The sequence below is a fragment of the Struthio camelus genome, chromosome 6 (assembly GCF_040807025.1).
Source record: "Struthio camelus isolate bStrCam1 chromosome 6, bStrCam1.hap1, whole genome shotgun sequence".
NCBI classification, from domain to species: Eukaryota; Metazoa; Chordata; class Aves; order Struthioniformes; family Struthionidae; genus Struthio; species Struthio camelus.
In genome coordinates this window covers 31,908,529-31,923,001 of record NC_090947.1, presented here as the reverse complement: position 1 = coordinate 31,923,001, position 14,473 = coordinate 31,908,529, and the positions used below count along the sequence as shown (strand labels likewise).

General features: G+C 40.7%; 1 protein-coding gene across 1 annotated transcript in view; it reads right to left on the bottom strand.

Annotated features, from left to right (window-relative positions):
- PTPN4 (protein tyrosine phosphatase non-receptor type 4) overlaps nt 1–13,744 on the bottom strand; it is a 117,154-nt gene extending 103,410 nt beyond the window's left edge. The window contains exon 1 of the mRNA XM_068948997.1: nt 13,653–13,744. The gene's annotated coding sequence lies outside the window, so the exon portion shown is untranslated. The remainder of the gene's footprint in view (nt 1–13,652) is intronic.
- Nucleotides 13,745–14,473: the final 729 nt, after the last annotated feature.

Below are 14,473 nucleotides of genomic sequence, written 5' to 3'. Positions count from 1 at the left end.
AAATCTATGATTGTTACCTCCTTTTCCTTATAAAATCCTTAAAAAGACCACGTTTTGAACAGCACGGCTAGTAATCTCTCTCCATCCTGTTAGTTGCTCTTACGATATAGCCATTTGCAGTCTTCCCTTTGGTCAGCTTCTGATCCAATTTAGGCTTTCTGTACTAATCCTAATCATTTTCACCTTTAAATAATCTCTCATGGGCACTGTACCCAGTGATTTACCAGAGTTTAGGTAAGATCCTCTTCGTTCCCAGTTACATATCTGGAAATTTAGGAAAAAAATATTCTTTCAAGTACCTTCAGTGTTTTCAGAATGTAAAACCAAAACTTACTCTGAAAAGTTTAGTTAGAAGACTACTTTCTGGAAGCATACAAATCTTTCAGAAGTTCAGACAATTTCTGTACTTTATCAAGCAGGCATAATCACCTGCAGAAATACAGAACAGTACACAAACTGATGAATTTTGCAGATGAGGCTCCTAGAGAAGGTAAGTGGGAAGGAAAGAGTATTTCTAGGGGATCATACGATACCAACATAAACTATGTCATGCTATTTTAGAGAAGGAATTCCTCATGTAGTCAGGAGCACGGTCCACAAGACACATGAATGAGTTCTCCCATGCTGCTCGCTATTGCAAAAGCTCAAATAGATAGTTTTTAAGCATCCAAAAAAGATGTAGATCAATTAAGGAACGTCAAGACATAAGCAGGACCAAAATGAAATACCTAAAAGAAAAAAAAGAAAAAAACCATGATAATGATAAAATACATAAAGAATTCAGATTGCTTCACTGGAAATGGTAAAGTAGGGTGAAGGTAAGATAGTCTTCAAGAACTTTGAAATAGGAATAATTTTTTTTCCTCCATATATATATAGCTGATGAGTATTAACAAGCTTAAAACTTAACACCTAAGATTCCAATTAGATATATAAAAAAATGTTAATGATATGTAGAACAGATAGACTGCCCAGGCAGCAGAAAAAAGCGCTTCTGGAAAAAGAATGATGAGTGCAAAATACAGTAAATAAAAAGTGGACTAAATTCTTTCCCAACCAAGTTCAGGACTACATTCTTGTCCCGAGCCACCTCTTCTACAACCAGGGTAGTTGAGGAACCTAACCCAGTTTGAGATACGATGCTTGACAGAAAGGATGACATGACAGTGATGGAGCGATCATGGAGCTATGAACTGCAGTGTGGAGTATCAAACTTTGAGTATTCCATTTCTTGTCCCTACCCAAGGGGGAACAAGCATGCGATAAAGCGTTTGTCGTTCCATAACGATAACATATTTAAACAAACTCCATGCTTCAGGTTTTCTGGCAATCACTTGCAAGGGGTAGAAAGACTGTTTCTTCTCCAGTCTTCTCCATCTCTCCTGTTTTTCCTTCCTCCATTTATAACAATTTCCAGACATTTTTCTCCTTTCCCTGAAGGGGTTGAGATTGGCCACAGTAATAGAAGCAGTGAAAGAAGAGACATGACACGGCCAATGGTTTCAAGAAACAAATGAGACGTCTGATTCGTGTGCCTTGCTTACTGTCATTAACTAGGTTTCATAAAGAAGCAGAAGACTCTCAAACCCCAAAAATATAGGAATACTTGCTTTCAGACAACTCTCAAAAGCCTTTTTTGCCCCATAACAGAACCAAGATTCCCCAAGAAAACCATCTGTTTCAGATGCCCATTATTATTTCTTTCACTCTGGCAGATATACCAGTTAAACGTGAAGTATATTTGAGAACGCAGCAAGGACCACAGAGTGTTTCATGAATAAAACCATGTTTAATAAGTTTCAGCTATTAGGCTTATTAATCATGCCAGCAATATTCTATTATTTTGTTTCTGTAAATGCAACAGCAAGGGAAACTAAAAGAAGCTTCGTGTTGCAGTGACAGAAGGAACACAGGTTTTGCTGTACCTATCAGTCAGTTCAAATGCACATATTAGCATACTAACTTTGTACGTTCTTGAATGACATAAGTATCAAGATGAAAGCAGCTGACTCAAATGCAGTCTGAACTATACAGAAGTGGCACGAGGAAAATGGGAAGAACTTTGAGGAACCAACAGAAGGTCTGACTTTACTTCCTTTATTTTATTTTTTTTAAGATAACATCGTGACAAGCACCGAAACCCTCAATGTTTGCAAGTCCAAGTGAAAATAAAATTGTTAAACATGACTGCAACTGCAGGTATGACACTATCCGTGTTACTAGTCTTGCTCCTCACCATGCGCTGCTGTGCCTCTCTTCCCCCTCACCACAATTAAAACCTTTCTCAAGGTGCAGTAGAAGTTTCACTATGTAGACCCTCCCCTCCAAATGCAAGGAGAGAGGGGGACTAGAGAGGGGCCATGCTTCCCCAGCTCTCAACCTAGCTGCTAGAAGTGTTTCTCCTGTCAAATGCAAAAACACGTATACAACACGGTAGCACCTGCTTATTCAACAAGGTACATCAGGACGGAACTACTGGTCCGTATCTCGGCACCAGCTCCTGGCACTAGCCACATCCTCTGCCTGTGGAAACAGACCAGCTAGTAAGCAAGATTTCAGAGACTGAAAGGCCAGGGGAAGACTGTTATCACCTAAAAGCCCTTACTAGCAACTTCATTTTATTTTTCTAACTGTCTGTAATAGTAAACAAAACAAAAATACAGAAAAATCCATTAACCTGCAGGTACTCTCCTGACAACCAGAACAAAAGCCTCCTTCCTTCTGGATGTGCTTTCCTTGCAAGTTGATGCAACTATACTATTACCTGTCTGAAACTGCATGCATAGGCTGTCCAAAAGCCACAGCACTCGAGAGGTCCATTTTACAAGGTGGTGAGCACTATTGAACGCAGTGTGCTATATTTCATGTCATACCATCTTGTTATCAGGTGCTGGTTGTTCCAAAAAAGAAAAGAAAAAAGAAAAAAGAAAAACGCATCAGTTTATTCTAAAGCTTCTAGGGCGCTGAAATAACTTGCTTCAATGCCGTTTCACTTTCTATAACTCATCTAATAACTTCAGGATCAAAAGGACTGTTACAGCTCATTTAGCCTGAGGTGTAATGAGGATACAAAAAGCTGGATGTACTTCCAAGACAACCCTGTGCTATGATAGGCTACTTATTTCTGTGGTCATTATACAGAGAAAATTGAGCATTGCAGAGGAGAGGATATGCTTTTCATTCTGTGAAAGAGTCTTGTAAATATAGATGGAAATGCAAAAATTAATTCAACAACTCTATTCTTTAACGATTTCTTTTATGTTTTCATTATAATAGAAGAATTGAAGATTATGTTTAACAGTTGGTTGATCTCCGAGTAAAAATTTACCAGTGAATACTTGATTGAAAATCTTTCGACGAGAGCTGAACATGCAAATTAGTACGAATACAGCTTCAGAGAAAAAAATAAAAAATTATACTGTTTCAGAACGCAGAATATAAATACATCATTTTCAAATGAAACTGTCAAACATCTTGTTGTGGTGGTAAAAACCAAATCACTATGCAAAACGATAATACAAGAAAAGTCAATTGTATGTTTCTAATAATAAATGCTCTTGTGGCTTTTGAAGTCACAAAAAACTCTTGGCTGAATTGAAGCATTGATTTCTGTAGTTATTTATGTGCAGTTCCTATTAGAATTCTATTGAATTCCTTGAATGGTGAATGGAAGTGCTTTTGAAAACAAACACAAAAAACTGTTAAACAAGGGACAAAATAAATGGAAAGCCTAGCATTGCCAAAAAAAAAGTTTCAAAAAGTCAACAGAACATTTCAACATTTTTCTTGAAGTGCAAGCATGTAAGACAATAGTTGACAGAGATGATTTGTCTAACAAAAAACAATAGACAAAATACATTTCCCAACCACTCCTGAAGAGGTAGCATGAACATTGCTTGCTTCTCAATCTATTACTTCAAAAAATGTCAGCATACCCTCAAAATAGGTTCTATAATAAAATATGTATTTGTTATTACAAAATTTTAAACCTTTTTGCTTCATTCTTTGCTCTACTATACACCAATATGAAAATATTTCATTTAGCATATCTACAAATACATGTGACGTGTACAACACATGTTAACCGGATCACAGACACTGAAAAGATATCCTCCCTAAAAGATAATTCCCTTTAATTTTCAGCCACGTTAGTTAATATAATTAGTAAGAATACATATATTATAAAATACGTTCTGCAAGTATTGGAAGTCCATTGTAGGCTTGAGATCTGGGTTACTAATGCCCTCATTCATCAGCATTCATTAATTTTGCATGTCATTCTTAATTCACCTTAAAGCATTTGCAGAGCAACTGGATATCCCACCAACACTGGAAGGAGATAAAGACTCTATTATTTGAAAAAGAACCCTACGTCTGCTTCAGAAACAGTAGGCCTTCAAAGCATGATTTTGTTTCACTATTCGTATGTAGCAGAGTGGGGTTCAAACGCACTTCCAAACTTTGGAAGCTACCCTAAAATAATGCACATTTATTTTAATAACAATTAGTCAACACTTTTTTCCATTTAACTTGGACCAAAAAACCATTACAAATATAATAAGCAGCCACTAGGAAAGGTATCTCTTCCTTTTTAATATCTTGCATTAAAGTCTGACAATGGACTATGTTTTAAAGTTAAATGTTAAGAAAATGAACATATTTCTACGTTGTAAAAAGAAAAGCTTCACCAGGGCTTTTTCTGAGTACTAAGTATAGTCATCTAAATTTGGGAAGCAGATTTTTAGAATGCGGTTTTCTGTTTACAACCAAAAGAGATATAACATTAAGCACAGCATTAAGAAGTTTATCTTAAAAAACTTCTGTATTAATCTGTCTTTACACTCACGAAGCCTGTATCTGTGTTCTCATGGACTTCCAGTAGAAAGGAACAAACACTTCTGAAAAGCTCATCATACTGTGCTCTTCTATTTCATGATGTAAGCAGTCAATAGATTATTTCAAAGGAACTTAAAATCGTTGTAATAGCACTACCTGGTACACATACAGGTTCATTTTTCAATTTTTTCCCCATTTTACTCACAGTACAATAATGCTGCTGAACTACAGCAGCTACTTCAATTTTGAGGAAGAGAGTGCCAATTTGCAGTTGCACATTTTCTCCCTACACGATGACAATTTGGTATCATACACTGCCCTCGAACTAGAGGGGGAACTCCGGTGATAAAATGTATCCCAGCTCAGCACCAGGTTGTCACGGCACACCAGGTGCAGCAGAACGCAAAATACATTCAGAACGAATAAAAAGACTTAAGTTGAAAATGACTTTTAAAAGGTACCAGAGTAACTACAATCATTTCCCATAATAATCAATAATTAATCAATAATTAATCAGTTTGCCTGGAAGACACAGGAAAAACTTAAAAGAGGTAAGGTGGAAATACTTAAAATCAATATAACATAGAAACCACAGATTTTACAAAGTAAGAATAGTTTCATTTGCAGTGTAAGTTCCCCTGAAACATGGTTAAATGCTAGTTAAGTTTCAGATGTTAATCAGGTACCTGTTTAAAGCTACTCTCTCACATACATTATTGAAATTCCTACAAAGCACTTACTTCTGTTTTCTCAGAACTGTGCATGTGTTTTCAACGCCAAAGAAGTTATCCGTATCATCCTTATTCAGAGACGGATGCTTTTTAACGAAATCTTTCTGCAGAAAATGGCTAGCATTAACAAGCTGCATATATAGCTTCCTTGTAAAGGAGAGGGAGAACACATGTAACAGGGCAGGGGAAAGGATCATAAATAGGAAACAATGCCTGTGCTGGTAACTAGAACTGCTTATTTTAATTGCTTACTTCAGCTTTATTAAATAGCTTACAGCTATCTAGAGAGTTTCTAATTTTTCACTTACTTAATCTTAAGAATGAAATTCTCCTGCAGGAATTTCCTCTTAGAGGACTTACTGTCAGATGTTAATTTTTAGTTCATTTTTTAGTGTTCTACAGAAGAATTCTGTTCTAAGTGTAACTGCATACACCCTTAGCGGTTATCCATGCCTCATTCTCTCATTGTGCCTCTTAGCCTTTCAAGCAGTATGCTTTTGAAAGCAGAGGTATTTTAATTAATATATTTATTAAGTCTGCTATTTTATTCAATAAATGTACTGAATAGCTATTGTGGAATAAGAAGAGCATCCAGTCTCTGCAAGTATAGGGATCGTGTAAACTCCAAAAAGGGCCACAGAGCATCCACTGCATTCTGCCCCTCCCGAAACACACACGAAGTCACTGAATATAGTTCCCCCAGATGTAGGCACTTTAGAAATAAAGGACTTCAATCAGTACTAGCTAGTACTAGGAGCTTAAAGAGAAGATAGATATCACCAGTGTATTAAGGCTCTGCAATAAAAGTGAATCTGTTAAGTGAAAATGCCCCAGAAGCTCTAAGTAGATCACACCACACAAGAAAGGAAAAATAAAAAACAAATAGAAGCACATTGTCCTGACAATCTGCAAAATAAAATTACTTCCTGACTACCAAATATGAAGATCTGAAAGTTTAAAAAGTTTAAGTCATTCCAAGCATGGAATAGCAGCAGAAGATTAATTAGTAAAAGGTTATGTTGATCTCAATCTTCCTTATTTATGCTTTTTCCACTCTTACCACCATTAATGTTCTACCCCTTCTTCCTTAGTTGCATATATTGTCAACTAGATGGGAGACTGCAGAAGCATGACCAGGAGCAAATGTGTTAGCCTTATACTAAAATTCTGAACTAATTCAAACTCAGAAAAGCGAGTCAATATACGTTCAAGTAACTTGGAGAAAGAGCCCATAATATAGCAAAATGATACATCTGCACTGTTATAATGCCACCACTGCACTTCAGTTTCCTCATCCTGTGGGTTTTGTGTATTTCACAGCTATTTCAGCAAGAGCATCCCAAGCAGTAGCATGATTTGTTGCTATTAAACAAACGACACAATCACCTTTCCTTCTTAACTCAGGCTTTCCAAAACCTTGTGCCTTTCATATCCACTGCAGGGCAGTTGTCCTTCTCCGTTTCCCCTGACCCTCAACCAGACTTAATCAAAGGTGACGCTTTCTTTCAGTTTGAAAGGGGTAGTCACATCTTCAGCTTTCAAACAACCCCTTTCCAATACATGTTGTATCTGGAAAGGTACTCCCAAATATTGGCTTTAAAGAGATTACCTCTACCTAAGAACAAGCGCATTCAGATGAGCTAACCAGATCCTGTACCTTCTTACTGAGTCAACGCACAAACCTGAAACGGAGAATAGCTGGGGCTTACTTTTGGATTAGGACTCCCAAGACCAGCCAGTAGCCTCAGCTGCACTCAACTACTACAAGCAAGACTGTGGCATCTACCACAACAGCTGCTCACCTCCCCTGGAAAGCTGAGGGCAAGATCCTCTTCCAAGGAAAGTCTCAACAGAAGCTCACAGTGTGTTAATTTGGAAGTGATTTCATCTTCAGATATTAAGTTCTGTAAAAGTTTATTTTTAAAAGTTAAACAAACTAATAAGCCTCCTGCCTGCTGAAGTATTTCTTCTAAATAGGGGCACTATATAAACTCAAGAACACATCTGAAGACCAGTACCAAGGCTATCCGCAGTTTAGAGACGTGATATAAAACTGGCGTAGGCAGTGCAGGCACACAACATCTATAGGAAACAAAATTTACTATACAATAATGATCACTGGTTATCACGACAGGTCACATTTAGCCCTCTTCACACTTGGAAAGACAAAAACATGTCACACTACTTTTTCACATTACAGTAAAAGAGCTCGCTGCAAAAATCAAGACAGGGAGAAAATGACGACCGGAAAGTGACATATCTTAATTTAACCTTCAAAGATCACCCTCTCCAAAGCTTATTTTTCATGAAGAAACTGCAAGTTTTTTTCCCCTCAAACATTTCTGAATCCTCTAACAAGATTAATGAAAAAATGTTGTACTATATGATTTTTCCTCCAAAACTGTGGGTTGTTTTGGGTTTGTTTTTTTTTTTTTTTTAAAAAGCAAGGCAAAGGCATAGAACCATAGTTGTAAGATCTTTTTCTGTCCCTACAGAAATATATCCCTTTTTGGATTATTATAATTGATTTGCACATTATCAGCACAACTTAAAGGCTGCTGCTGGAAAAAAAAATAGAACATTTGGTTTAGGATGAACATGTTTCTCATACTTACAAATACCTGGCATGGCCTAGGACAATACACTGGGCAAAGCATCATCAGGAAGTTATGCGTTCATCTACACAAGAAGCGCGCTAACTTGGGAGTCTGGAGAACATTATTTGTAATAACTGCTCTTCCTCCAAGTGATATATTTCTACGCACTATTTTTGAAAATATTCTCGTTTCTCTACCTGAAGAGGCAGAGGAACTAAATTTTTTATTACTTTACAATCAAGTTAGTTCAGCATCAGCTTGCTATGGGCACAAAGAGGGGAACACAAGCTGCTGGTATGTCCCACTTCCATCTCTTCTTTTAAACACACAGCCTTGCAGTGTATCAAACCCACATGCTCAACTACTTTGCAAATATCACTTTCTACTGCAATAAGAAAATACATCAGTCTTGCTTTTTAACCTTCTTCCAAGACAAAGTATGTTAGCACATCTCTGTGAAACAAGGGAGCCACAGCAGTCTCCTATCTTTTACCAGCTGCTGCTTTAGTTTACACAGAAAGCTATCTGCTTCAGATACAGCTTCAATTTCTGGTTTCAAACCTGGCTGATGCTATTAAAAAGAAAAGGGGAAGGGGGTAAAAGAGGAGAAGGATAAGACCTGAGAATAACTTTTATGTTATATAATTATGTTTCCTTTTTTAAACTGTCATTATTCTCAATAGAGACTTAGTTTCAGGGTTGTACTGATATAATTTGCTTCCCACTTCTGTCAGTCTGTTGCAACAGAAACAAAATACTTTGTTTTCAGGTTTGGTTGGGTTTGGGGTGGTTTTTTTCTCTTTTTTGTTTTTTAGGGAATGGACAGGGACAAACTTAAGCGAGGATCATTTAAAGCATATGCTGTTAATGAACATAGAACCAGATCACATTATATTGTTACAATACTCACAATAAACAACAAAAAGTAATGCTAAGACCTTAGGCTTAAATGAAATTTTATATTAAAAGTTCGTGAAAACTATCAAGTTAACAGATTGGAATAGTATCCCAAAAGCAGCACCAGTTAAGGCAAGGTTTTCAGCATTACTACATTTATATGTTTAGCAATTTTAAATTTAAAGTAAAAATCTGAGATTGATAAGAGAATGGAATACATCTTCCTTCATGCTAATCTGTGACGGTCTAATTTAAAAAAAAATCTAAGTATGAAAGTTTTAATCTCTAACAGCAATACATTTGATTTTCATTTGAAGAGCGGGCTTTTGGTCATGCAGAATAACGCAGTCAGTATTCTCTCAGCTAGTTAACCCTGGGGAAGATAAGGAATGGCCTAAAAGGCAATGAGCGAACATGCATGCTATTGGAAGAGCATTAGCTGCTTCCCCGCCCTCCCTTAAATTTTATGAATGGCCTGAAGAGTCGTAAGTCATTCCAAAAACACTTCCCAAAGCTTTCTTTGTTACAGATCACAAGTGTTCATAATTAAAAGAATGTTTATTTTTAAAGGGATATTAGCCATTTCCCGCTTCCTCATGTAGCTCTAGAGATGGCAGTATCTCATAAGCCACACAAATGGAATTGCATTTATCATATAAGTCACCTTAAAATTGGTCCAAAAGATGATTGCAGTGCGAGACAACAGGAGGCATATAAACTGAGGTCTAGTTGTGGCATTACTAACTCTTTTTTCCAGGTGCAAAAGTTGAGAAGAGGAGGAAAGCTGGTTCAACTCTCACATTTCAAACAAACATTCATTTAGTTCTGCTTGTCTGATCTACTGAAGTATTTGACTACTGGCTGTAATATTCTGTAGATCATATGGGAACACAGTATACCTAAACAGAACAGATTTAGTGTGTTGTTACACAGATCACTATAAAAAGATCAATTCTGCAACCTACATCTGCACTGCTAATTCAGATACGTCAGTATATCAATACAACATCTATCAACATGCGAAACTACTGTAAACGTGAAGTAATTATGTTCTGAGTGATAAAAAGTAATAGATTTCTAATAATTCTGAAATTCTCCAAGATAAGAATGGAGACTGTGACTTTTTACCATCTCTGATTTTCTAAAAACTGCAGATACGTAATTTTACGACATAACATTCCACAAAAAACTTCCAGAATTTGGAAATTTTTTTTAATTTAAAAAGCATTCAAAAGCCTAGATAAAACTATTTTTGTGCTATTTCAATGGATTACAAGTCCTTGAGGAAAAACAGCTTCTGTTCCCAAACGAGCACAAATGAACAGCTGGCCCAGAGAGCAAAGACCTGCTGTTATACTACCAGGCCACTGGGTTCATCTCTTTTACTTCTGTCTTCTACTTAACCCATGCTCCCCTCCCCGTTTTGTTCCACCTTCACACTTCCTGCTTTCCACTACAAATAAGTCCATTTTATATGCACCCAACCCATTTTTTACAGTTTAGACTGGAGCAAAATAAAACTCGTGAGAATTTGTTCTGGCTATTTTCTGAAAACTGACGGCAGCAGAGTGAAAGTGTGTTATTACAAAAAAAAAAAAAAAAGCACAGTCAACCATCTGCTGAAAGATTCTCTTGTTTGACCATTTTTATAATTGGTGAGAATGGAAGTGAGGTGACACAAAAACAGGATGTGAAGGCATGGGATTCATGTGATTCTGAACCAAATTTAAACCCAGACCAGTGGGGGGGGGGGAGGGGGGAAGAGGACGGACAAGGGAGAATCATAACGTATCAGAGGATCTAACTAGCGGCATTCTGAAGACTTTAGAAGATAAAACAAAGATACACGCTATTTGTCCGTTTTAAAAAAAAAAAATCAACCGACTTCAACCAAAAAAAGTATGCACGTGCTTATTTACATTTTAATTAACTGAAAATGTAAAATATATTTTATTAACTCACTGTATTTTTTAGAAGTCACTTAACCCAGCCATTTACCTCATACAAAGGCATAAAACACCACAAGAAAATCATACTTTATTTCCTACTCCTGTAAGCTAACCTGGGCGTAAGTGAACCATGCTGAATATCTCCCCTTGCACTATATTCAAATTTGTAATTTTCATTCAGTTCCCCAGAATAAGCTTACAGAATATACATTCCACTTTTTAAACACAAGCATAAAATGATGCATAAAACTTCCAAGTACATTCAGCAAAGATTCATAAAATAATCTATCAAGAATAACAAGGCCCTAGTGAGGTAGAACCCCCAAATACTGATTCACATCTTTCAGTAGTGCTGAAATAGAACATGAAAGCAATCTCAGAAAAATCACTTTTCCACAAAATAATCATGTCACACGCTATCATGTTAGGCTGTTATTCTGTGCTCCAGTCCTTCAATTCCTTGCACGTATTTATAGAAGCCTATAACCTTTGTGTTTGTGTGGCAAGCCATAACAATAAAGCATACAAAACTTTCATATGCAGCAAATGCTCATCATAAATACCAACCTAGTATCTTCAGAATCAATGTTTAAGGTTCAGCTGCTGCAGTGAGTTTTGTGTTGGTGGATTCTCCTGCCCAAACAGGGGTCACGAGAGGATCAGAGCCAAAATTCTGCAATCTGGGTATTGACTTACCATATATTCAACATATACTACGAAAACGACATCAGAGCACTAATAAATGAACTCTGTCTCATAATTGAGAGCTCATCCACTCAATAGAGCAATTAACATTTTAAGATGATGATAAACTGTTAAGTCTGTACTGTCTGTTTTTCTGTAACTAGAAGGAACTTTTCTGTAACTCCCCTGTGAGTACACCCATCCCAGTATTTTTAGCAAGGCTGTTCAATCAGTGCTGTTATGTTCAACCTAAATTAGGCATTAGCAGGACAACAGAATTGCAAAGCATGACAACAAATAACGTATTTCATGGAAAATTTTACCAAACAAGAACTGAACATGAAACTGAATCCTAAGTGGGTGAACCTGATTCAAACAAACCAAACTGCAATTACAAATGTATGGAAAAGTATTGCAAATTGCAAATGTATGGAAAAGTATTAATACATTTCTGCTTTTGAAGGAGATACATTTATTTTTCAAATCTTACTCTAACTTCAGGAAAAAACTACAAGTTAAGATAAGGAAAAAAAGGACATCTAGAAACGTATAGAAATTACAGTGAGAACAAAACTGATCTTCAAGAATCACAGCAACAGTTAGTTACCTTTCTGAATTTATACAGCACAAATGCGCCTGGGAAATGCATATACATACATATACGTATTTGTAGCCTTATCACCCAGAATCTTGTTTTACCAACACAGTGCAAACCTGAGTTAAGCCAATACATAAAAACAACTTTTTAGGTCAGTGAAGCAAGAAATCCATTGTCACAAAAATGGCATCTGTAAGGTTACAATACTAAATATTTTATGTTTAGGCAATGAACTGGAAAACTTCACCACAATGTACCTATCTTCTAATAAGACAGTTTTAGAAATCGTAATCTAATTCATTCATGTATTCCTCCAACACACATTTACAATGTAACGAGCTCATAAACGTCTGCATGTGTGTGAACACACCAGTAGCTCCCAGCGTTACAAGGCAGCTCTTCTGCCAACAACAAACAGGAAAACATGCACACACACAAAACCCCTTTACCCTTCATAACAGAATTTAGCTCAGAGCAAGAGAAATGCCCCATGGATGCGAAAATGCATGCGCATAATATAGTCTAAGAATTATTCTTTAGCTGAAATTCATCAGCATTTCTGTAACATGAGAACCAGATACATAAGTATTTTTTGTATTAAAAAAAAAAGCCCTAAAACAACAACTTGGCCATGTTGAAATCATGTAAGGGTGTAAGCGGCAGCACAAAGTTTATTCACGTGTATTTTACATCTGAACGACGCACGCTCGTTGATTAGAGGAGCGGCTGCCACATTTCACCTAAAGCGGCGGCTGGCGAGCTTCAGCAGCTAGCTCTCGGGAAGGTTTGTGGCAAGGAAGAGGACATCGTGGCGCTGCAGCAGCGCACGCGAGTCACCGCCCGCAGGTACAGCGCCAGCCTGCCCCCGCCGCCCGCCCGGCCCCTCGAGGCCGACGCTCGGGACGCCCCAGCGGGGCGCAGCGGCCGCGCTCCCGCCCGTTCCCCCGCGCGCATCCAGGGCAACTCGCACGCCCGCTTCCACATCACACGAACGTGAACTTCCATGTTAAGCCCAGGTCAAAATCCCTTCCAGGCCTTGGGCTGAGCTGAGCCGAGCCGATTTCACACGACCCCCCCCCCCCCCCGCGCCCTTAACCGCCCTCCCCGGCCCCACGGCTCCTTCCCCTGACGAGCCTCGCTGAGGGCCGGCGCTTGGTTTCAGCCCTCTCCGGCCGCCGGGGCAGCCAGGAGCGGGACTGCCCTTTCTTTCCGGCGGGGGCAGCGGCACCGGCCCAGCGCCAAGTTACGGGGAGCGGGGCGAGGGCGGCGGGGGCAGGAGGGAGGGAAGGAGGGGGGCGGCTTTGCCCCCGGGGGCTCCGCGGGCGCGCAGGGGAGCCGCAGCGCGCCGGCGGCCGCTTACCTTCATATAACAGCCACGTCCTGCCGGCGGCGGGGTGCGGGGGCAGCGCGGAGCGGGCGCGGCGGCGCCGGGGCAGCCGGCGCGGGGGCTGCGCTGGCCGCTGCCTGCCCGCGACCCCCGTGCGCGCAGCGGCCCGCGGCCACGCGCGCGCTCACTCACACACACACGCGCACACACGCGCGCGCCCAGCCGCCTTCAGTCGCCCCGCAGCGCCCGCCCGAGCCGCAGCCCGGGCAGCAGCCGCAGCAGCCGCCCCGCGCCCAGCCGCAGCGGCCGGCACCACATCGTACTGCGGCGGCGGCGGGGCCGAGGGACCGCGGGCGGGCGGGCGAGAGGAGGGGAAAGCGCAGGGGGAAGGAAGGGATGGGGGAAGCCCGCCAGGGAGGGCGGCGACCCCCACCCTCCGCCGGCCTCTTCCCTCCCCCGCTCCGCGCAGCTACGGCCGGCGGGGGGCGAGCCGGCGGCCGCGGCGCCGCTGGCGGGGCAGCGCCGAGCGCACCGGGGCCGCTACCCCGCCGCGCAGCCGGGGCGCAGCCGGGGCTCGGGCTCGGGCTCCGCCTCGCACGCCCCGGCGAGGAGGGAGACGGGGGGAAGGCGGCGGGGCCCCGCAGAGGCGCTCTCGCTGCCGGCGAGCGAGCGCGTGTGTCGGCGGGAGAACGGGGGAGGAACGGCAGCCCCCTCCCCTCATCGCCGCCCGCCTCATACGGGCAGCGGCGGCAGCATAGCAACCAACATGGCGGCTGCGCAGTCACCCGGAGGCGGGGGAGGGGGAGCGGAGGGGGGGGCCAGAGCCCCTCGGGGAAAGCTCGCGAGAACAACAC